At 28.5% G+C, this 25,904-nt stretch overlaps 1 protein-coding gene across 1 annotated transcript in view; it reads left to right on the top strand.

Annotated features, from left to right (window-relative positions):
• The window catches only part of Cad99C (cadherin 99C), a 985,647-nt gene that overhangs the window by 325,584 nt on the left and 634,159 nt on the right, over positions 1 to 25,904 (top strand). The window contains exon 3 of the mRNA XM_075357741.1: positions 2,033 to 2,083. The gene's annotated coding sequence lies outside the window, so the exon portion shown is untranslated. The remainder of the gene's footprint in view (positions 1 to 2,032; positions 2,084 to 25,904) is intronic.

Genomic DNA, 25,904 nt, shown 5'->3' with positions numbered 1-25,904 from the left:
ATGCTAAATTTATGAACGTTATTTAGTTACAGTCGGCAAAAACATTAAAGAAATAATATGTAATGAAACATAAAACCTTGTAACATTTTTGCCGCGGGCCAGAGGCCCGCCTTTTTTTCTAGTAAAATATTAATATACACAGAAAAACACAGCAGCTTATGAAATTAAATGCCACGTGAAAGAAAAACAAGGCAAAGAATTATGAGTTTTGATAAAAATAAAAAATCGACTAAAAATTACGATAGAAAGACTTCTGGTAAGTAAACTAATGATGTTTAGAAACTTCAGGACTTCTGTTTCTTTTTACAATAAGTTTTTCACCAAAGTTTATTAAATATTCACATGAAAAACTCTGAAAAACCAAAAGGTTATAAGGAAATATATCAGTAATTACTACTAACAATTTAATAATTAATGATATCAAAAAATTTTTCAAATTCTCTATGTACTAAACTTAATAATTTTTCATTTCAAAAATCTTTCATTTAAATTACTGGAAATAAATTACAATGGGAGTATCATAGGAATTTTCCCTAAAAAAATATTAAGAACTTTTGAAATGCCCAAGAACTGAAATACGTGGGTAAACTAAAATGGTAAACAAGAAATAAATATTAAAAATTAAAAAAACATGACTGCCAAAAAAAAATTACCTTTTAACTATACGTCTATATAGCTCTTTAATTAAAGAATGCGAGTAACAATTTTTATAAAATACAATCTTTTTTAAAAACTTTTAAATGTATTAAAAATACAAACATATATATATATATATACATATTTATATATCCTATGACATTTCCGGTAATGTAAGAATTCCAACGCGGGTTACACATCTAAATCGGTTCAGCCGATGAGTTGCTCAAATGGAACAAACACACACACACATATATCCTAAGTACACTACACTAATTTTTGGGTAGTCGTGTAAAAACACTAGTAAAACAACTTCACACGAATGAGATACGAGGTTTCCGAATCGTTCAGAATGAAATGTTGGATAAGTTATTAAAAAATGACTCGTGCATCTTTAAAAGATTAAATTTAAAAAAAATTTCAAATCTTTTAAATTTATTTATAAGATATATATATACATATATATATATATATATATATATATATATATATATACACGCACCAAGGACGGCATAGTCGGGCCTGGGAGATCCTAGTGTGGGGGTTTGAGGCGGGCGCAAAGGTAGATCCGACCAGCGGGTCGAGACGTAGAGGCCCGTTAGAGTAAAAGACACTCCCCTGGGCTGTGTAGTACTTAACTGCCGGATTCTGCCCGGGGGAGAAAAAGAAAAAGAGAAAAAAATTCATCAAATTTTCACATGCACAAGTTTACTTATATTGCAATATTATATTTAAATTTCAATGAAATTCATGCAGTGCTTTTAAAGATTCTCGAGCCACAAAATGTTATACATGAATGATATTTTGGAGAATTTTGAACCACAAAGTTTTGTATATGATTAGTATTTTCGTACTCTTTATACTTCATAACGTAAAGAAAAACTCATATCAAAAATCAGTAAAAATCTCTATCTGATGAAAAGTAAGGCCTAATTTACACTAATATATGAAAAAAAAAATTAAAAATATCATATTCGATTTAATATTTCCTTTTGAGGGACGATTCCCTGTTTTTCTACTGATTAGTTTCAATTCTTTTACTGTTATCTTGTAGTTTCTTAGCCTTTTTATCTTTATCCTCATTTTCTCTTTCATCAACTTTATTTTTTTCTTATTCCTTGTGTTGTATCTTACTAACAATGTATTGCAGCGATCTCACTAGTTACAATTACATAATAATCAATAGTAACAAAATAAGAATAAAATGTATTTCCTTCCAATATTTCACTTTATTTCTCATAGTTTATTTAACTAGTCTTTGTTAAAGTAGTAATAATAATTTATTTTTTACTTATGCCTTGTTTACTAATATACCATGATTGTTTTTTTAAAATATTTATTACATAATTAAATGTATGAAATTGTTATATTAATGAAATTTCTTTTATTTTTACAGGTTCTTTCAGATGTGTTTGAAAACATTTTACGTTTATTTGGATTGAATTAGGTAAGAAAAAAAATTGTACTTTTTCCTAATAAATTAGTTAATTATGTTATTTCCATCAATAACATAAGTTACACTGATTAAGTATAAACTGTTAATTAAAAAAGATTAATATCGTATAAATTGAATCTTCGTTCTTATTTCAATTTGTAAACAAAATAAATTTTGTTTTTTAACTCCGTTTGTTTTACATATATATATATATATATATATATATATATATATATATATATATATATATATATATATCATCTAACTTTTGTTACTTTTTACATTTACTGCTATTAAGATTTAGAGGTTTTATTTAAAAATATATGTTCTCTAATCTTTGTTGCCATTTATTTAATTAGGTGATGATACCCATATAAACATTTATCTTCTTTTCTTAATTGGTTTTAATAGGTGTCCTATGGATATACTGACAGTAATAAATATTTTTATCTATTTAAATTTATTTATATCTTATAATATTATTCTTCTTTTAATAGTCTCACAAACAGTTGGTCAATTTTCTAAAAAAGTTAAATAAATTAGAAGGTGGTTTCGTTAAATCGTGAAATATCATTATTTGTCATCTATGTCATTGTATACTGTGTGTTAGTACTTTCAGTCATTCTTTCCGTATATAGATTAATAAGGTAGAAAATTTGTCAGCGTAAGACTTGTTTTCATTGTTAACAGTATTTTTAAGTAACAACTGGAGAATAAGTTATTATGTCCACTACTTTCTCTCTATAGGTGTTACTTATTTCTAGTATAGTACTATTTAACTACTACTAATGTTCATTAAATTGTAATAAAATGCAATGTTTTATGAATGTGTTAGATAAAGAATAGTTTTAATTTTGTAGACTAGTTTTAAAGAAAGTTCAGTTAATTGTGTTGCTCGACTAACAGCCAACAATTTTTTTCAGTCTATATTAAACACTTAATTTTTTATGTATTATATGTGAAATTTATTAATTTCGTTTAACTTAACAAAATATTTTTCCTTCGGAAATTGCTACCTCATTCAACATAGAGCAAATTCGGAAATTTATTCAACATATTTCGCAAAGAAATTATTATTTATTTATGAGAAAAAATACATTTTCTCATAACTTTACTTATGTACCATATCTTTAAAGAATGATTCACTAAGTTTACTCCATAATCCTGAAACTCATTCTTATGAGTGACAAGGCATAAACGTTTATAAGTAAACAAAATGATGCTTTTTAAAATTTACCAAATTCAGTTGATCAGTTTAGTTACCTTATAATATTAGATAGATTTCTTACGAAAGCTACGTATTGTAATGGTACCATGATTAGACTTCCGGAAAATTTCGACATATCTTTGCATTTCACATCCTCCAGACCCCAAAACCACAGTCAGTTCAAAAGTTTGTGTGTACATATTTATGCATACATATTACATAGGTATACATACATATTTATACATTTATAGCTTAATATACATGTATATTTCACTTTCTTGTGGATACGATAACTATCGTAATTTTGCGCCAATCACTTTCAAATTGATAATAAAATATAACGATCCAAAATCTAGGTCGAGTTCGTTAGAAGGCAAAATCGGACCATGTGCCTGGGAATGGGGAGGGGTCTTTTTAGTAAAAAAAAAAAAAATATCACTATAACTTTCCTATTAAGTAAAAATATCGAATTCGGCTAAAATCATTACTACTATTTTTTTGGATAAGAGTCTAACATTTATATAAGTAAAGATTTTTGATATCACCTACCATTGACCTAGGGGGTGGAAAAAATAGGGTTTCTAAGTCATACCTCCTTTAATAGGCACAGTATCGAATCGGTTTAAAGTGGTCGTTAGTCCTCTAAAAATTACCTAAAACCTTTGTCTGAAACAATTTTTGATATCACCAATCCCTACGGCAAAGGATGACCAAAATGTTGCTGGAGTTGTAAGAAGATGGAGATTGTCGTATGCTTTTCATACTGTAAAACTTGTGAAACTAACATGCGAAAAATTTTTTGCATGCAACCATATCGTATTGAATAACTTTGAAGTTTTTCTTAACTTTAAGGTGGAAATATTTTTTATCCCTACTTAGCACCGGTGAAATCTACCTTTTTTTAGTTACATTTTATAAACTAAAGACAAAATTTTTTTATGTTATAAATAAAAATAAAGGTATAGTTTTGTAAAAGTGTGTTTAGAAAATTGGGTAAACAAATTGAAATGGCTTTCCAACTAACCAATTATCTTTAAAACAAAAAAATCGATTTCTTACAATGGGAAATTCAAAAATTACAATACGGTTACAAAACCTAAAAGTTTTTAAGCGGAAAAAACTTTAATATTAAATAATCAAGAACTACAAGGAATTTTTTTAAAAAGGAAAGAAAAATTCTAAGAAAAATATTGGGGCCGAAGTGTAATAATAACAAAAATGTTTTAAAATCAAACGAGGAAATTTACAAAAATTTAAAAAACGGAAAATAATGTTTTACGGTCATTTAAAGAGAATGGATGGAGAAAGATTGATAAGAAAGATGTTCAACTTCTTTTGTAGTATAAAAAATAAAAATAATAGGTTTCTTGAGAAAGGAAAGATTCTCCAAGAGATCGGATTAAGAGAAGAAAAAAAATTTAGACGGAATTTTCAAGGAAAAAGTAAACGTGTTTTAAAGATTTAAGTAGCTCAAGACGAAAGAGGTAATAATAACAGAAAAACACACAGAAAGATCGAGAAAAATGATGATTGAAAGATGGCAAAAGATTAAAACCTCAGAGGAAAAATATAGTTTGTTCACGCGGTCCAGAGGTAGCTAATTCAAACAAGAAATTCAGTTTGTTAATAAATTCATTGATTTAAAGTAATGTGTAATTTTCTAATGAATATTAAATATGAGGTAATTAACCGTAAATTTGTGAATGTAAATTAAAATGCAAAGTAAATTTTGTTCAAATGTATAATCAATAAGCTGATAAGTCAATTATGTTCAAAAGTTAACAGTTACTGAAGTTAATAATATAAATAAAAAGTGGCAGTAATACGATTAATATTAAGTTTTAGTTTTAAAAATTTGACAAGACAAAAATGGGAAAATTGTTCATCAGCAGAGTTTGATGCTTTGTAATGTAGTAAGAATAAATATATCGTTAAAGATAACAATGATGTACTATGTTATACAGCTCATTAGGGATTTTATAAGTAATCAAGGTAAATATCTTATTCGTTCAAATATTATGTGCTCTCTATTCTTAGAGAGAAAATTACTCAATTTCATTATTTAGGGTGGTGATGTGTTTTCTATTCTGATTCTCTGATGTATTTCCTATGTTAAAGGAAATATATCTTCGATTGAAAAAAATTAAATTTTGCAAAGTAATCACTCTGCCGCTATTATTTTGTATGGGAATGAGTTCTGGGTTACTACAAAGCGGCTATCCAAGCGATAGACATACGATTTTTGGAGTTAAGCGCTGTTCACGATCGGACCAGTTACGCAATTCAGATATACGTATGATTTAGTTATCTACAGCTTGAACGAAAGAATTACAAAACGCTAAAGTGTGTGTCTGCAATATTTCGAAAAAATCTCAAAGAAAGGGCTCAGGATTATACTTCAAAAGTATAAAGGGTAGATGGATGACCTTGCGAAAGATGGCAGTTTAACAAGAATAAATAAAAAAAATCAAATAACGAAAAAACCAACCCTTGTTTCAAAATAAGTAAAATTTAAAAATATTATCAATTTATTATGATTTATTTTATTTTGCAATTCATTATCCTACTAATAGAGATATTTAACTTTTTAAAAAAAGTCTACAAAAAAAAATTGGATAGTGGGTAAAATACGAAATCCTAATCCTTGAATGTAAGAAAAAGAAGAAGATAAACAACCAGAGTTCATTTCAAAAAAAATACTTTTGGAAAAATAAAATGTTAGTGATGATTTTTTTTTCATAGGTTTCATTTAGGATGATAATATTTTTACCGTGTTCTATTTATTTCAAGATAAAATCGAAATTTTTGGACATGGAATTGTTGTTGATTGAATTTATTTACATTAATTCTCACACAATTAAATTTTTTTGTAGTTTCATTTGTTTATTTGCAATATAACAAAAAGTTGATCGAACATCTGACCTAAAATAATGTTTTCTATTTAAGTTTTTGAGTTTTTGTCGGAAACTGATTAAAATAGTTTCAAAACTAAATTTTTTCAGGTCGGTTAGTATATAAAATTAATTGTTACCATAATTTGTGCCTGACTAATTTTAGGATAGCAGTTTTACTTTTTGTATAGAAATTGGAGTGAAATTTTTTATCACCTGTAACTTAAAAACAAAACATTATAAGATAATTGTATATAAGAAATTTTTGTTTTAAATCATTCCCTGGATGAGCTCCAGGTTTCATAATAATTTTTTTCAATTACTTTTATTATTTAATTTAAATTTATTTTAAGGATCTCTAATACAAGTTAATAATTAAAAAATAATCATAAATCAGCTATTTTTATGGATAAAATCAAAGAAATAAAATATTTTTAACTGTGCACAATAGAATCCGCACCTGTTCGGTATATTACTGCGATTTGAAAATTTTTTAAAAAAAATTACAATAAAGATCAAGACGTGTGTTTAAAATTTAGTTTATTAAGCATTTGGCACTGTTGGTATTAATAAAACTGTATAATGTAACTTATTAAACAATGTTTAAAATGTCGTATTTTTTCAAAGTTTTTCTTCCTTGAACGAAGTAAAGGAAGTATTGTGATGGCGAAAAATTTCGGTTTTCAGATTTCAACGGAAATATCCAGTTTGACCATCCCTGAATCTATTTTGACTAGTTCTGGCGTGACGTCTGTAAGCACGTACGTATGTACGTATATATCTCGCATAACTCGTAAACGATTAGCCGTAGGACGTTGAAATTCTGGATTTAGAACTGTTGTAACATTTAATTGTGCACGTTTCCTTTTGATTACAAACGACTGGACCAAAAGGGTCCAAAAAACCCAAAATTAAAAAAAGTTGGATTTGGAGTTCTTCTTTACTGCAATAATAAGCCTTCATTGGGAGCTTTTCAACGATATATCATAAGTGGTACTTATTTTCATTGTTCCAGAGTTATAGCCAAATAAAATTTTATTTAACGAAATACTTGGGTATTACAACGGGAAGGCGCATGGTTCGAATCCTACTTCATCTTCTTTTTTCAATTTTTTTTATTAAACATATTGATTTAATAATAATTATTAACCGCTTATTGTAACATAATTTTTATGATAAATAATCCTTCAATAATAACAATAAAAAAACAAAAATATGAAACATTATTAGAAATTATTAAAGATACAAAATTTTACGTACTTTTCATTTTAAAATAAATGTGTTTACGTAATTAATAGGTGTACAAGGAAGTCATGTGATGTCCACATCAGATTTTTAACTTCCAACTAATAAATCATTTGAGTTTTATTTAATTTACATCGTTTTATTTTTTAATATAATTTTGCATGATGAAGAAGAAAAAATATACAATTTTTAATGTAATATTATCATGCATACTGTTATTCAAAGCGAATTTTTAACTCAAAGTAGAAAAATTTAAAAATTCTAATTTACGATCAGTGTCAGGTTAAAAAATGATTTGTACAGTTTATGAAGATCTGACAACTGGTTCAACCAATCAGGATGATACAGATAATGCAGATAATGCTTCGTCGAAAATGGTAGATTGGCATTGCCAAGCGAATATCGTTTAATATAGCCTTTCTTTTAATATGTTTAAAGTCGTGATGCACTTTTTTTGCGGTAATTTTAATTTACTGTCAATTATAAGAAAGAGGATGGATGGTCTTTTTGCTAGATATTACAGATTTTTTCGTGAAACTTTAATATAAAATTATAATCCTGAAGTAGAATGACATATCCGTTACAAAATAATTGTAGATGACTTGATATGAAAATCAAATAGCAGCAATTCATAAGATAACAAACATCACATGTTTAATTTAGAAGAGAATATGAGTAGTGAGCTGTGGGTTCTCGTGCCTATTTTCTAACTAAACTTAAACGTTTGAGTGTCAGCATATTAATCTATCTCGCCCAAAAATCTAAATCATTCTTAGCTCGGCTAGTAATTCTATACGTTAACCACAAGTTTTTATAATAGCAAATCGTAAATATTTATTGGACATAAACAATTACCAATAGTTTTGTAGTACAACAAAGTAATCTTGCTTGCGGTTTTTTAATAGTTTGCTCATATAATTTTATTTGTTTTTAATTAATTATATCTATTGATCATATTTAATTAATCGAAATGTGTGTGTACTTCTAAATTTTATTACAGTATTCATTTTCTAAATTTAGCCTTTCTTTTTAAATTATATTTTATTTATTTATTTTTATTTAAGTGTCAAATGGTTCTAGACTATTTTTCTTTAAATCAGTGAACTAATAGAAACGAAAATTAGTAAATCGTTAAGTTATAAAAATATTTTTCAAATTCATTTCATTAATCTGAGTAAGCAGGAAAAATCGTTATAATGACTAAATTTTATAAGCTCTAAGATAATTTTGGGAAATTTTAGTAACCTTTTTATTCACTTGATTTTTTTTTCTAAAATTTTTCCATTAGTTTTTTTTTCACTTTTAAATTACACGTTAATAGCATGAATTAATAAATTTGTTTGTTAAAAGATTTTCTTTTTATTAAAGAAAAACGATAAGGTTTTTTTGAAAAAACCTTATTTTTCAGCATGGTATAAAAAAAACATTAAAAAATAAATAAATTAGAAAACAAATTTAAAAAAAATATTACTTTCTTTGGAAAAATTTGAATCTCATTGCACATAATAATATCGTAGTATAAAATATCGGATGCCAGTTGAGTAACCGCAATTAGTTGACAGAATAAAAAAAAAGTTGCTCATTGGTTTCCATCCGTTACACTGTAGTTACTAGTTTTACTTTCACGTAAGATTTCTCTTTTAATTTTTAATGCTGCATTTACATGGGAATTCCTCAATTACTATTAAAATCATTAATAATCTATGTATTATAGTTTAATGAACCATAACCAATCAAATTAAGTTTACTTTTTTAGAAAATTTAAATAAACAAAAATTGGGGAAATTAATTGTAAATATCCTTGATTCCTTTGTAGTTTTGAAGGAAATTACCAAAATTGCAACAATGATAGATTTTTTTGTGGTATTTAATTTGTCGCGTTTTAGATATACAACTAATTTTATGTTGCATAATATTTTTGTAGTTACTGACTAAAAATGCTGACTAAAAAATGTATGTAATTAAAAATTATGTTATTTCAACTGTATACATCAAAGAAAAACTTTGACTCTCGGAATAATTGTAGGAAAATTCTATTTTTGTATTTGTTTAAAAAATTTGATTTACTTTATAATATCCCGGTTGTTTCCAAATAGTAGAAAAGTATAACTACTAGTAAAAGAAAAATAACCCTCTTCCGGATTTCATGACTTTTGAAATTATTCTCTATTAAATATATTAGAATTTGTTTCTGTATCATCCTATGATTACGTGTGCTATTTGGCATACTTTCATTTCATTTGTTTGCTTCTATTATTTAATATTTAATTATTTTTATTCTATTACTGATTTACATTAATAAAAGTGTTATGTAAATAATTATTAAAGTTTAAAATACTTACATAATTGTCTCGTACTTCAATTAAGCTTTTTAACTTAAAAATAAAATTAAAAAAAAAGATAAAATAAAGTATACTCGTCAAATCTCTATAAAAAAGAAAAAAAAGTAAAGGTTTAATAAAAGTAAAGGTCTATACAAAAGAAAATGTTTTTGAAGTAAATCTTTTAAAATGCAATAAACATTATAAAGTATTATTTTTTTAATTCCTTTTTAAAAATTATAATTAAAATGATAATGAAAAATTAACGAAAATATTTTCACATCGTATAAAAATGTAGTTTTATTTTTGGCTGATGAATTAATTCCCACATAAGGTTGAAACTTGGCGTAAGAATGTCGAAATGAAATTTTGTAGCATGAAAAATCCAATATCTGATCGGATTTCAAATTCAGGATCTTCGGATGAAAGTCTAGGACGTTGTCACTTCCACGGAGATCAGCGGATGTATTTTACTTAAAATATCTGGGAAAACTAACAGTTTAATCAGCAGAGGTATTTCCTTTTAAAAATGAACCGTCGAAATCGGTTAATGAAAAATAAGCCGTAAATTTAGATAGATGAGTACGTACACGAAACGGGTCCCCAAAAATTTATTAAAATAAAAAAAAATATAATTTTTATCATTTATTTCTAATTCACTAAATTATTAGTTTTCAATTTTTTTTTAACTAATTTGACTGGTTTGATGCAGCTGTCCAAGATTCATTTCAGTATACCCCTATACCCTACATCCCTAACAATTTGTTTTATATATTGCAAACGTTGCCTGCCTGCACATTTTTTTCCATCTACCTGTCCCTACAATATTAAAGCGACTACTCCAGGATGCTTTAATTTGTAGCCTACAAATCTGTCACTTCTTTTAACAATATTTTTCCAAATGCTTCATCAATTTGCTGCAACAAATCTTCATTTGGCACTTTATCCACTCATATGATTTTTAATATTTTCCTGTAGCACCACATTTCAAAAGCTTCTAATCTTTTCTTCTTAGGTTCTCCGATCTTCAAGTTTCACTTCCATATATAGCTACACTCCAAACATATACTTCCAAAAATCTTTTCCTGACGTTTAAACTGATTTTTAATATAAACAAATTATATCTGACTGAAGGCTCGTTTCGCCTGTGCTATTCGGCATTTTATATCGCTCCTGCTTCGTCCATCTTTAGTAATTCTACTTCCCAAATAACAAAATTCTTCTACCTCCATAATCTTTTCTCTTCCTATATATTACATTCAATGATCCATCGTCGTTATTTCTACTACATTTCATTACTTTCGTTTTGTTCTTGTTTATTTTCATGCGGTAGTTCATGCATAGGACTTCATCCATGCCGTTCATTGTTTCTTCTAAATCCTTTTTACTTCCAGTTAGAATTACTATATCATCGGCAAATCGTAGCATCTTTATCTTTTCACCTTGTATTGTTACTCCGAATCTAAATTGTTCTTTAACATCATTAACTGCTATTTCTATGTAAAGATTAAAAGTAACAGGGATAGGGAACATCCTTGTCAAACTCCGTTTTCTATTACGGCTTCTTTCTTATGTTCTTCAATTATTACTGTTGCTGTTTGGTTTCTGTAAATGTTAGCACTTGTTGTTCTATTTCTGTATTTGAACCCTAACTTTTTTAAAATGCTGAACATTTTATTCCAGTCTACGTTATCGAATGCCTTTTCTAGGTCTATAAATGCCAATATGTTGGTTTGTTTTTCTTTAATCTTCCTTCTGCTATTAATCTGAGCGCTAAAATTGCTTCCCTTGTCTCTGTACTTTTTCTGAAATTAAATTGGTCTTCTCCTAACACTTCTTCCACACTCCTCTCAATTCTTCTGTACAGAATTCTAGTTAAGATTTTTGATGCATGACTGGTTAATCTAATTGTTCTGTATTCTTCACATTTATCTGCTCCGTCTTTCTTTGGTATCATGACTATAAGATTATTTTTGAAGTTTGACGGAACTTCCCCTTTTTCGTAAATATTACACACCAGTTTGTATAATCTATCAATCGCTTCCTCACATGGACTGCGCAGTAATTATACAGGTATTTCGTCTATTCCAGGAGCCTTTCTGCCATCCAAATCTTTTAATGCTCTCTTGAATTCAGATCTCAATATTGTTTCTCCCATTTCATCCTCCTCAACTTCCTCTATAACACCATTTTCTAATTGATTTCCTCCGTATAACTCTTCAATATATTCCACCCACCTATCGACTTTTCCATTCGTACTATAAATCGGTGTACCATCTTTGTTTAACACATTATTAGATTTTAATTTATGTACCGAAAAATTTTCCTTAAGTTTCCTGTATGTTCCGTCTGTTTTACCAATCATCATTTCTCTTTCCACTTCTGAACACTTTTCTTTAATCCACTCTTCTTTCGCTGGTTTGCTCTTCCTGATTTATAGTATTTCTTAATTGTCGATAGTTCCTTTTACTTTCTGCATCACTAGTATTGTTATATTTTCTATGTTCATCCATCAGCTTCAATATATCCTCTGGAATCCAAGATTTTTTACCAGTTTCTCTTTGTTCCGCCTAAGTTCGCTTCTGCTTATTTAAGAATTTCCTTTTTAACATTCTCCCATTCTTCTTCTACATTTGCTACCTTATCTTTTTTACTCAGACCTCTTGCGATGTCCTCCTTAAAAATATTCTTTACCTCCCCTTCCACAAGCCTCTCTAAATTTCACCGATTCATCTGATACCTTTTCTTGGTGTCAAATTAAATGTAGATTGGGGTGTTTAAACCCTAATCTACATTTCAATATCACTAAATTATGGTCACTATCAATGCCTGCTTCAGGGTTAGTTTTGCAATCGACGAGTTGATTTCTAAATCTTTGCTTAACCATGGTATAATCTATCTGATACCTTGCAGTATCACCTGGCTTGTTCCATGTGTATATTTTTCTATTATGATTTTTAAACTGGGTGTTGACAGTTACTAAATTATACTTCGTGCAAAACTCTATAAGTCGGTCCCCTCTTTCATTCCTTTTACCCAGCCCGTATTCACCCACTATATTTCCTTTCTTGCCTTTTCCAATGCTTGCATTGCAATCTGCAACTATTATTAAATTTTCATCCCCTTTTATGTGTTTAATTACTTCGTCAATTTCTTGTGGCGCTTTTAGGCATATAGACGTTAACAATCGTTGTCGGTTCAGGTTTTGATTTTATCCTTACTACAATGATTTTATCGCTATGCATTTTGAAATACTCTACACTCTTCCCTATCTTCTTGTTTATTACGAAACCTACTCCTCCCTGCTCATTATTTGAAGCTGAGTTAATTATTCTAAAATCACCCGACCAAAAGTAGTTCTTCTCTTCCCACCGAATCTCGCTAATTCCTACTACATCTACATTTATCCTATCAATTTCCCTCTTTAAATTTTCCAACCTACCAACGTTTTGTAAAATTCTAACATTCCACGCTCCGAATTGTAGAATGTAATTTTTTAATTTTCTGGTAACTCCTTCATAGTAGTCCCCACCCGGAGATCCGAACGGGGGACTCGTTTATCTCCGGAATATTTTACCAAGGAAGGCACCTCCATCTTTGCTATATGAAAATACAAAGAGCTAAATTTTCTTGGGAAAAAAGCAGCTGTAGTTTTCTATTGCTTTCAGCTGCGCGGTACTCAGAAGATTGAGTGATGTTGATATGGCCGTTTAAGTCGTCCTGACCTACGCTCTTAACAACTACTGAAAGAGCTGTTGCCCTGTTTCAGGAGATTGTCTGGCTCTCAATAGATACCTCTCCGATATGCTTGCTGTCCAGCTACTCTGTACCACTGAGCACTCAAGCACCTTCACCATCGGCATGGTCTCATGATTCATAGAGGGAGTAGTTTTCAATAACCGTAAAAAATCCGAAATTGTCAAGACTAAATTACTTACATAACAAGGATAGAATTTTCTTATTAATCAAGATTTGAACCGAATGTAAACAAATAATTTTTACAAAAAAATGATCTATATTTTAATATAGATCACGAGAATTAAACTTTTCTCTAAAAAAAGGTAAAACTTTCATGGAATATCAACTTAAAATTATAGAGGCACTGATTTTTACATTCTATTGAAAGTTATTATTAAAATAAAAATTAAAGAATTAATTTCATTCTTTAACAAAAATTATAAGCTAATCTAATGGCATCATTGTTCTAAGTAATAACGAAATTATATATTTTAACGGTGACATGTACTATTCATTAAACTCGAGTCGGATGCTAATTTGTAAAAACCGGTTACATGAAGATGACCAAATGGTTTTGTTTATTGAGAGAATTACGCCAGTTTAGATTGTAAATTACGTTTAACTTTAGATACTTAGTTGTAAGGGTAATTTCATAATATTTTACCCAGGGGTAATAGAACCTAAAAGTAAATTTAAAAATAAACACTTTCTTGGGTTTATCATGTCGAAATTTTATATTTAAAATTAATACTTTACATATTGTTCATAATTTTGCTTTTCTATTTCTTATTTAAGATATTCGCATGTATTATGCGACTATTGTTTATAAATTGGTTGCTACATTAATTCTTGAAGAAGTAATGTCTTTTACGTTACATGAATCGATACTTTCTCAAGGATAGTGAATAAACCATTAAAATCACGTAGCAAGCCATAGAATAGAAATAAAATCCAACCACTTAATGTTTACGAACTTTTGTGTTTCCTCCTATATTTAGGAATATATACACAACATACACTCTCTTTTATCTGCTTTATTTGGTAAAGAGTACTGTAATATTATTTGATAATACGACATTTAGGGATACTAAAAGCGGTTTTCTGTTTTAGGTTAACGTATTTTATTGTCTATAAAATGCTAATAAGATGATCGTTTATTACAGTTGATGTCATAAAGTAACAAAAACAATTTCGAATTTTATTTAAACAATACATATAAATTACCTTCTACAGTCAACGTATTATATTTTTAGCTATGTGTTTGAAGTTTAGTACTTCGTAATAAATGTAAAAATTCAAGATTGGTCTTATTTTGTTCATCAGTCATTTTTATACTGGTTTATGAGACATTTTTCATTTTTAAATTTAATTTTGACCACCCTCATTCTATTTTGACTAGTTTCGGCATGACGTCTGGTGCGACGTACGTATTTCGCATAACTCAAAAATGATTAGTCGTAGAATATTGAAATTTTGGATTTAGAACTTGTGTAACGTCTAGTTGTGCACCCCCCCTTGATTTCAATCGACTGAACTAAAAGTGTTCCTAAAAACACAAAATCTCCAAATATTTGAATTTTGAAGTTTTTCTTAACTGCAGTAATAAGTCCTCATTGAGATCTTTTGAACGAAGTATCATAAGTGATACTTATTTTCATTGTTTCCAGAGGTATAGCTAAATAAAAGTTTAAGAAATGAAATATTTGGGTCTTACAATGGAAGGCAAATCGGTTTAAATCAGATTTCATCTCCTTTGTTAAAATTTTTTTTTATCTTTTTTTTTAATTTAAACATATTAATTTATTAATAAACCCGCGATTGTAAAAAAAAATTACAATAAATAATTCAATAATAATAATAATAATAAAAATACGAAAATAAAACTTAAGTTATTAGTGAAATGAAATTTTATGTGCTTTTAAAAATGTGAACTTTTAAAAATAGGCATTTTTACAGACGTGTATATGTAATAGATTTGGTGAAACATCTGATTATTTAATATTAATTGAAAATTATAATTTAGAATCGTATTATTTTTTTATTTTCTAGTTTAATTTTATTTAATTATTATGGAATTTCTGTTTAATTCTACCTAGATTAAAGTTAAATACATAAAAGTGAATGAAAAATAGACTCTTAAAAGAACAACATATACACTGAGGCATACATGCCCGATCTTTAATAAATTGCAAAAAATTCTTATCTTTTAGTTCATTATTTCTCTGATATTATTGGCCAACATTCGTCCTAAGTCGGAGTTGATCATCATTTTATTTATTTGTTTCTTGTTGCCACAATAATTTAATCGCTCTTTTATTTGATATAATTCTTCTGATTCTGTACACGTTCTCTAGTTTTAAAATTTTCTCTTCCTATATATTCATCATCCTCTTAAATTTTTTATTCTATCCTTGGTCTTAACGTTTTCTTCCTTTTTATATTTATCATCTCTTAATATTCTTATTCTTTCTTTGTCTGCAAATTTTTTTTCCTGTTTATTATTTTTTTGGTTTGGAATTTTTTTTATTCTTTGCTTGGTTTTAACATTTTCTTCCTCTTCATATTTATCTTCTTGTTTTTTTATATTTATTTCTTCATGTTATCTTTCTTTCCTCTATGATTATTTCTTTTTCATTATTCACCAAATAATCCAATAATAAACAATGAATATTTTAGCCGGTAAGGTTCAACTTAACATTTGTAACCAGTATACAGGAGTTCACCAAACGGAACAGTTTAATTTTTTTTTGTTTATACGACGCATCTGAAACGTTTGTTAACCAGCAACTCACGAAGATATGAATAATACTGATATAGGAATACGAGTAATAAAGAGACTTTTACTCTATCCTAATATTTCATGTAAGATTGTTATATCAATAATTGTATAAATATTTAATTTTAATAAAAACTGATATTTCAGCAACTGTGTAACTTTCCACTTTAAGTTCAGTAACATTAAATTATAGTTAGTTAATTAAATTTTATTAACGTATCCTCTAATTATTCATGAATATCTGAGTTGGATTTAATCAGAAGATAGTTGAGCACATGAAGAATATATGTTAACCAAGCAAAATCGAAAAATATGACAATCAATGTTGAGGAGAGGTAACTGCCCACAGATCTACCTTGATGGCGTTGTAATTCCGCAACCTGACAGTACCTAGCTTACCTAGGTCTATATTCCTCGTCTACTAACGTTAAAAGAACATAAAAAAGAGAAGAGAGAGCAACTTGAGATAATGTTGAAGGAAATATTCTGATTGTATTACAAATGTTCTCGTTTGTTTTTGTCCAATAAGTATACTTAACGATTCTAAAACCTACCTGGACCTAATGGATTGTACTGCGGGGTACCGCGAGCAGAAGCAATGTCAACATCTTACAGCAATTCTAGAATAAGGTCACCAGGTGTTTAACAGAAACAACTTGGTTTACAAGAAACTATGAGATCCAGGATTATTTAGGATTACAGTCCGTGCCGGACGAAATGCAACGTTTCAGTTCAAAGTTCTAAGAGCGGCTTAACTATTACAGGAACCACTTGGCGGTGAATCTACTACACAATGGGGATGACGTAGAAGGTTTAACCGATTCCACGTTCCAGACCTAAGTGTCACTATAGGTCTTAATGTGTCTATAGTAAACTCGGATGCAAGTATTGTGCATTATCTATTCGTCTTACAGTGGTTCATCACGTTTTTTTCACTTCTACTTATTTTGGTTTTCTATATTTTATTGCTGTTAACTGTCATTCATAATTGGTATGTTCTTACCATAAAAAGATCTACTATACTAGTGTAGTTTTGAGGATTTTCGCTGAGGACTCCTTATCATGTGATTTGGGATGTGATCCGTTTTACTAAAATATAATTTTTTTGTTTGTTAATTTAACCGATTGTAAATAAGCTTGAAAAGATAAAAAACAAATGTGAGCGCGCGCGCGCGTGTGTGTATATATATTTATTTATCATAACAAGATAATTGATTGCCAATAATCAATAACTGTAATCGATTCAGTACAACTAATTATATTTATTTTTGTAAATTATGTAATAAACTGGATTAAAATTTAAAAAAATCTGATGTGGACAGCACATGACTTACTTAACCGCCAATTAAATTATATATATACATTTTTTTTTTAATGAAAAGTATATAAAATTTTATTTCATTAATAACTTCCGATATTTTTTCATATTTAAAAAAAAAAATTATTTATAATAATTTTTTTTACAGTCAAAGGTTAACAATTATTAATAAATCAATATATTTAAATTTTAAAAAAAAGTTAAAAAAAGGAAATGAAGTGTGTTCGAACCGATGTGCCTTCCCCTTATAGATTCAAATATTTCATTAATTAAAGTTTTATTTCGCTATAACTCTGGAATTAACAATGAAAATAAGTCCTATTTATGATATATCATTGAAAAGCTCTCAATGAGTGCTTATTACTGCAGTTAAAAACTGGAGTTTTGGAAAACTCCAAAATCCAGATTTTTTTCAATTTTTGGATTTTGGACTCTTTTGGTTCAGACGATTGCACTCGAAAGGGGAGGTGCACAACTAGATGTTACAGCAGTCCTAAATCCAAAATTTCAACATCCTACGGCTAATCGTTTTTTAGTTATGTGAGATACGTCGTACATACAGACCTCACGCCAAACTATTCAAAATGGATTCAGACATGGTAAAATGGATATTTCCGTTGAAATCTGAAATCCGAAATTTTCAGATTTTCCTTGAAGTAAAAACACAGAGAACTAAATTACAATTTTATTTGTTTATTTATTTTTTGTTCGTTTGACGATGTAAGAACAATTACTGTGATAAACGGTTCCACGTTATATTTAAGAGGAAAAAAACTAGACACGTGTGGGTTGTTGTTTGGTGCCAAACAGTCTGTTCATAGTTAATTTGTTTGTAACACATACGTTGTTATTTGCATAAAAACTTTACAACAGATGCGTGGTTAAATAATAATCTTAGTTTGTTTTTATGTTTTAAAATATTAAAATTATTGATTAATTTTTTCTTTTAAAACATACAGAACTACAAAACTATATTTTGAACTAAACATAAACTTACTTCCTCTTATTCTAGTTTTTGAAAAAAAAATGTATTTATGTTTTTATTTTGTGTTAATATTCTTTTGTATATTATACTGCAAAACTGCAAGAAAAGGAAGAAAAGACTTTCAGTGATAACAAATAGATATAAAGCGGTTATGTTTTAGGTTTAGACGTAGTGTAGCTTCAGAAACCGTTATTCGAAAACATAGTCAAACACATATAGAAAAAATAATCATACACATATAGTTCTGTCTGAATTTTGGTGTTTTTTGACTTTCTTCTCTTCATGCGTTACTAATATAGCGTATGTAAAATTAAGGAAATAGTCCTACGTTAAACGACAATGCTACTTCATATTTTGACCATTGATGTCAAAGTTAATCTACTGTAATTTTCACGCCAACAATAATTTCCCTACCAATTAGTTGATTTTATCTGTGACTCAGACGGCTGTATTTCAATTGGAAATACATGTGTAACTAGCAGCACAACTAAGAAATGAAACCATTCCCTACATACACGACAATAAATCTGACAACACTGTAGTCAGTCAGCTCAATGCTTTTTCCTAAGTTTTACAAATACTATAAAACATAAAAATATAGATTAGTATTCCTTGATCTGGGTAAATGTTTGTTGAATAGACTAGGAAGCAGTTCGGATACTGTTTACATAGTGCTGGATAGATATAATTCTATAGATGACACAGATAGTTTTTCTACTTATATACTATTAGATTTCACGTTAATCGTTTTTATAAATGACGTACTATTAAGATTTGTAATATAAAATTATATAACATTTATTTGTCACGTAAAATTCATTTACATGCTTTATTAATGTTATTTCTTATCTAACTGAATAGATGATTAATGACAAGACATAAACAAAATACTCATTTAATAATAGCAATTAAAAGTTATTGTACAATATAGAAAGATCTTAAAACAAGTACATTAATAAATCTTTACTTTGTACATAAAATAAATCACATTACGTGTTAATGTGTTGTACTATAGTTAGTTTTAATGTTTCAAAAAAGTTGTAATAGTTTCCTAGCATGGTTATTTATTTTTATTTAGTAGAAAAATAATTATACATTAAAAAAGTTACTTTTTTCCTCCTGCTTCACCGGATCGGATCGGCATTCAAGCAATATTCAACCCAGGGGGACGAATCTTTTATTCATCTCATTCGCCCGCCTTACTTTGGCGGAGTAACCGGGCCCGGCTATGCCGTTCCCGTGACCCGCCAAAGTAACCGGGACTCGGTCTTGCTTCTTGGCTGCCTCAAGCCACCAGGGAGGGAAACCATGTCTGGCTATGCCGTTCTCAGATCCCTCCTAGTAGCCTCTTCCCATTCCTTTTTGTTTATACTTGCTATTCCCTGCTCCAGTCACGAAACTCTATTTATTTTCTCTGAAGAATTTCCGTGGCTAAACCTATAGCATTCCATTCTACCATCCCCTTGTATCATATAATTTATAGTGTTTTCGGGCGTTATCCATCCAAGGCCTGCTCTCTCTTTATATCTTATCCATCTGTCACATTCATAAAATGTATGGTAAGGCGAACCTACCAGGCCAAAGTTTATACAGTTGGCATTTCTCGCTTCCAAAAAAAGTTACTTAAGATTATTTTTTTGGAGGGGGAAATTTTATGATCAAGTTTTATTGTAAAATTAACATTATATGTTTAAATAAAGCAAAAAACGTTTTAAAAATGAAAAAAATCGGTATTTTTTTTTTTTTACTGCCACCGCCCCCCGCTTACAAAATCACCTTCCAAAGGAATTTTTTTAATTTTTCAACATTTACTATGATGAATGTGGAAGAAACTAAAATAAACTTCCACTAAAAATGTTCAACCAATAAAACGTTACGTGAGGTTTCTTTTTTGTGGCGGGGGTAAATTATGATGAAATTTTATTGTAATATTATTACTGAAAGTCTATTATTTAAACTTTCGGTACTATTAAAAGTTTAAATTTTCTCAAAATTTTGCAAATACAATCCCACTTTAAATTAAGCTCAATACATGAACGCATGATTATATTAGCATTTAAATAAAAATATTTGCCCCCAAAATTCCCCCATTCCCAAAATTGAAAAAGATCTTTTATTTATCATATATTTTTAATCGAATTTTTATAAATGTCTTCTTAGGCGTATTAGTAGTAGTAGTAGGGCAAGTGACCCAAAAAATATAATTTGGGAGCAATATGGAGGGTTGGGAAGCCGATCAAAGTTTAAAAATACCGATTTTTATGAATCTTTAAAACCGTTTTTAGTCTATATATTGTCTTAATAGGAATAAAAATTAAGATAAATAAAAACTGGAAAAGATTTTCGTATAAATTTTTATTGATGGTTCTCTTTTGGGATCTTATATTTAGAGAAACAACCGGTACGTGAGTTTCTATTACATTTTTTATTCATGAAATTTACCTTGAATTTAAATATAAACCTTTATAAAAATAATATATGTTGAAATAAAAGTAATGTTGTTTTACATGAAAAGATGTTTAGTTATTTTTTTTTTAATACAAAGTAATCTAATTAAACAATATTAACATAATAAAATAACATCTGAGTTTTTTAATATAATTATAATTCGTAAGAATTACAATAAAACACATATAAAATATTATTTTAAGAAATAGTTGAAAGTATAAGAAAACATTTTTCAATGACATGACATATAACGTAATATTATTTAATAAAGTAAGTCAGGTCATAAAAATAAAAAAAATTGATCTCTTATTGGCTAAATTATTATTATATTCTAATATATGAAATAAATATATGTTATTTTAACTAAAAAATAAAAAAAATACTGAAATAAATTCAGATGTTAGATTTCATTAAAAATATCTCTTTTTGACATTTAAAATTCATAGTGACTTGTTAAAAAGGTTTTATGTGCGACTGTGTGACATTTAAAGTTATTAATTTAGTTGCATAATTATTGTAATATTTGCATAATGCATTTCTTAATACTGTATTAAAAGGTTTTTGTTGATAAAATAATAATTATTAGAATGAATCCTTTTTGTGAAAAACATTTTATGAAATTCCCGGCAATTGTTTACATAAATTAAATTTAAAAATAAAATAATAACAGCATATAAAATAATAAATATTACATATACAATAATAAATAAAAATCAAAAATAACTTATATATATGAATTATTTTACTTATAAACTTCACGCAACCTCACATACGTACATACATATTAAAATGTATACACACGCCCACAAAACATACAAAGTAATTCATGCACTTATAGCAAGGTATACTTAACGAACACCTCTTTCAAAGAAGTTGAAAAGTCTTTGGGGAGACCCAGTTATGCACCTTTCTTTCTTTTTCCTGTTTAGCCTCCGGTAACTACCGTTTAGATAATTCTTCAGAGGATGAATGAGGATGATATGTATGAGTGTAAATGAAGTGTAGGCTTGTACATTCTCAGTTCGACCATTCCTGAGATGTGTAGTTAATTGAAACCCAACCACCAAAGAACACCGGTATCCACGATCTAGTATTCAAATCCGTGTAAAAATAACTTGCTTTACTAGGACTTGAACGCTGTAACTCTCGACTTCCAAATCAGCTGATTTGGGAAGATGCGTTAACCACTAGACCAACCCGGTGGCGCTAAGAAATATTTTTTTTAAATTTTAATTCTTAAGTGGAGAAAAGAAGGATTTGATTTAAATGAGCAAGCTATTTTTTTTAACAGCCAGACAACAAAAATTACGGAATTTTAATTATTTGTATTGCCACTTTTCATTCCATTAAAACCTTAACAATTACAAAGGTTGAAGTCTACAAAATTTAAAATATATTTTGTGGAAAATATTTTTTAAATTTCAATCAGAACTTATTTTAATTTTCAGTAATTACATGAAGAAAGAATAGTTTCCTGTTATTTTATCTCTTATTTTTTTATTCTATAAAATTATCAAGAGGACAGAAGTTAAAAGTTACAAATATATTATATATATATATATACTAACCAGTCGGGCTGGCGAAGCAAGCCTCGACCTAGACAGTGGGCCCCGCCACCCCTGAACACCCCACAGAGTACGCTTCGCTCGCCATTTCCGTCTAGCCAAGACCCCTGCTGTGTTCTTTACCTTAACTGTTGTAAGAATAAAACTGATAAATAACAGTTAAAGTATTCATTTATAGTAAATCTTGAGAAAAATTAATTTGTATGTTATTTTTTAGTACTGAAAAATCATTGCTAGTAAGAATCGTTTAGTACTGAAAAAAATTGTTTTAAAATATGTAATTAAAAATAAAAATGTATGAAAAAAAACTGAATTTTCTCCCTGTAATTAAATAACTTCTTTATGAAGTAATATACTTCAGTAAAAAGTTGTGTTTAGCGTTGGATTATTTGTACATAAAAAATAAAGTTTACTTTTAAAAGTTGTTCGTTGTAAAATATTTCACAAGATTATTAAAAAAAAAAAATTGTATATTCCAGTCTTAGTTTCTTATAAAAATCATGAAAAAATGTAACAGGTAAATAAGAAAAAATAATAGAACTGCTTAAATAATTTAGGTAACCAGATTTTGGATTCGAAGAATTTTGTTTAATACATAATACGTGATTATTTTTCTGGATGCCATGCCGGGAAAATCAATAAACCTTTTACTCTTTTTTTGTTCTTCCTTTACAAAAAATGTACACATTGTTGAGATTATTATGCAATAAATATTAAAACAAATTTGTTTGTTGATAAAATTTTAACGCACTCATTTTACAAATAAAAACAAACTGTATTTTAAAAACTGAAGTATTAGGTTAAATACATTTAGCAATATTTCGCACTGTCTTAATTCAGCAAAAATATCTACGGACTTTTTCAGTGTTATATGTTTTGGGGCAGTGATACGTAAAATTTTCTTATTATACACTTTTTTAATATTTGTTTTTATTATTTTTTTTTAATGTTTACCTTCCCAAAACGTTAAAAAATTTTCTCATTGCAGTATATAATCTTATTTTGCAATCAAATTAAATTTAATTTGTGTCGCCGAGGTTGAAAATATGTATCCCTCACCTTAAATAAAGAAAGCTGCAGAAAGTTTTATGGTTATATCTAAAATTGGGTAAAGAAATATTTTACTAGTTTGCTTTATCATAGCCTGTCTGTACTTAGAATTATTATTTTTGTGGAAAACTTCTTAAGGCAGTAATAACTTTAGGAAACAAATACATTATTCTGTACCCCTGCAGATATGAAAAATGTTGCTCTTTCAGGTAAAAATTACTTCATATTATATTGATGGTTACAGATGAAATAATTTTTTAAGTCCTACTATTTTTTTATGCTAGAGATTATAATTCAAGAAAAGGGGATATTGTCCTTCTTCCCCATAAAATTTTTATGGTTTTTGGTCAGATAGATAGCAAATCTTAAATCATTAAATTTTTATCGCTGTTAAGTAAAAAACTTAATTTGAGGAAAAAAATAAGAATGTAAAATTTAGCTCATAAATTTTGATGCCGGTTAGTTTTTAAATTAGAGAAATTCCGGAGCGGAAACATTTAAATTTAAAGATAACAATGTAATTATTTTTTCATAATTAAGTATGCTTAGTTTTTATTATTTTTTCTCAAGCTTAAAAAAGCTAAATTTAATAAAATACTGAATAATTTAATTTATAATAACATTTTTATCTAAATTATCTATTTTATTAATATATATAAGAAAAAGAAGGTTTTTAAAGAAAAATTTAAAAAAAACGTTTATTTTTTCCATCAAAATTCTTTGTTGACTCAAGATAAAAAGTAATGATACTCAGGACACGTATTGTTCATTGACCAATAACGTTGCGTTTTACTTCGTAACATTGTACTATCTTTGTTTTCTGTTTTATGTTTTTTATTTTAATTTTTTTTACCTAGAGCTGTGGAATAATAATCCTAAATGCTGATAGTCGTAAAAGTTAAAAAAAAAGAGAGAAATCTTTTGTAAGATTTAGAAGAAAGTTTGGTGTCTGCTATCTAGTTGACATTTTACGTAATAATTTATATTTCCTTGTTATAAGTATTAATATTTTTTGGATGTTCATTATAAAAATTCTATTCATGAACCGTATAACAATTTCACGAACTTTATCTCAAGTAAAATAAAAAAAAAACAACAAACACGAGCGTGCGCGCGTGCACACACACACTCACTCACTCACACACACACACACACACACACACACACACACACACACACACACACACGCACACACACACACACACACACACACACACACACACACACACACACACACACACACACACTTGTAGATATGAATCAATATAAAATTGAATTTTAACTTGGAAAATGTACATTGTACTCTAAGATCTATAAAATCTTTTATCGAAGTAGTTCCATAGCATTTATAATTAACGTTTTTTGACAAATATACTCATAATTTTTTTTGTGATTCAAAATTTATTTTATTATTTACTCAGTAGTTTAAGAACTACTGACCGAATCTGAATTAAACCAACATTTTTGAAACGTTTGATTACCATAAACTATAAAACAATTAAAAAATACATCCTGGGAGCATATTTTCTGGTTTTTTTTTGCAATTTTCTCCCTTACTCTGCATTCGATCTTACTATAAAATTTTAATTCAACACCAATTGAAAATAATATATTTTTTTTGGAAACTTTTCCAAATCACAGGCATGGATTTTGCCCTTATTCTATTAAAATATACTTTAATGCTATTTTTGGTATTTACGTATTTTTTTTTTTTTTTTTTGTTCTTTTTCTCTCAGCTCCCCTGGGCCGGACCGACTTGTTGGTATTACGCCGCCCAGGGGAGTGTCTTTAAACTCAAATAGGCCTCCCCACCTACCGGCTATATACCGGCAAGGCAAGTCGGCCTACCGGTTAGCTCTTTTTGAGAGTTCTTTATCAATATTGGCCCCTTGGGGACCCAAAAGGGCAATACTAATACACCACGCCAGACCCAGTTCGCCGCGACGCGGTACCGGGTCCCTTCAGTATTCAGTGTGCTCTTGCCTGACTGTTACCCGTGGAGTCCTTGGTGGCTCATCAGTGCCAACACACCGCAGCATGCTGGACCTCACCAGCAAGGCTGTCCACCAAGTCCTATTCTAGCCAACACCTTGTCTTCTCTCATCGGAGTATTTCTGTAGAACAACTTGTCTAACAAAACTAGCAAAATTATTCCAGTTTGACTCGCTTCTTAGCATGTAGTCTATTGTTGTCTCTGGAGTTATACCTGTGAGTGCCTTACTATGTCTAAGTGTGTCCCACCTATTGCACTCAAAAAAGGTGTGCTCAGCATCATCTATCTCGTTGCAG

The sequence above is a fragment of the Lycorma delicatula genome, chromosome 1 (genome assembly GCF_047948215.1).
Source record: "Lycorma delicatula isolate Av1 chromosome 1, ASM4794821v1, whole genome shotgun sequence".
NCBI classification, from domain to species: Eukaryota; Metazoa; Arthropoda; class Insecta; order Hemiptera; family Fulgoridae; genus Lycorma; species Lycorma delicatula.
This window is presented reverse-complemented; position numbering and strand designations above follow the sequence as displayed.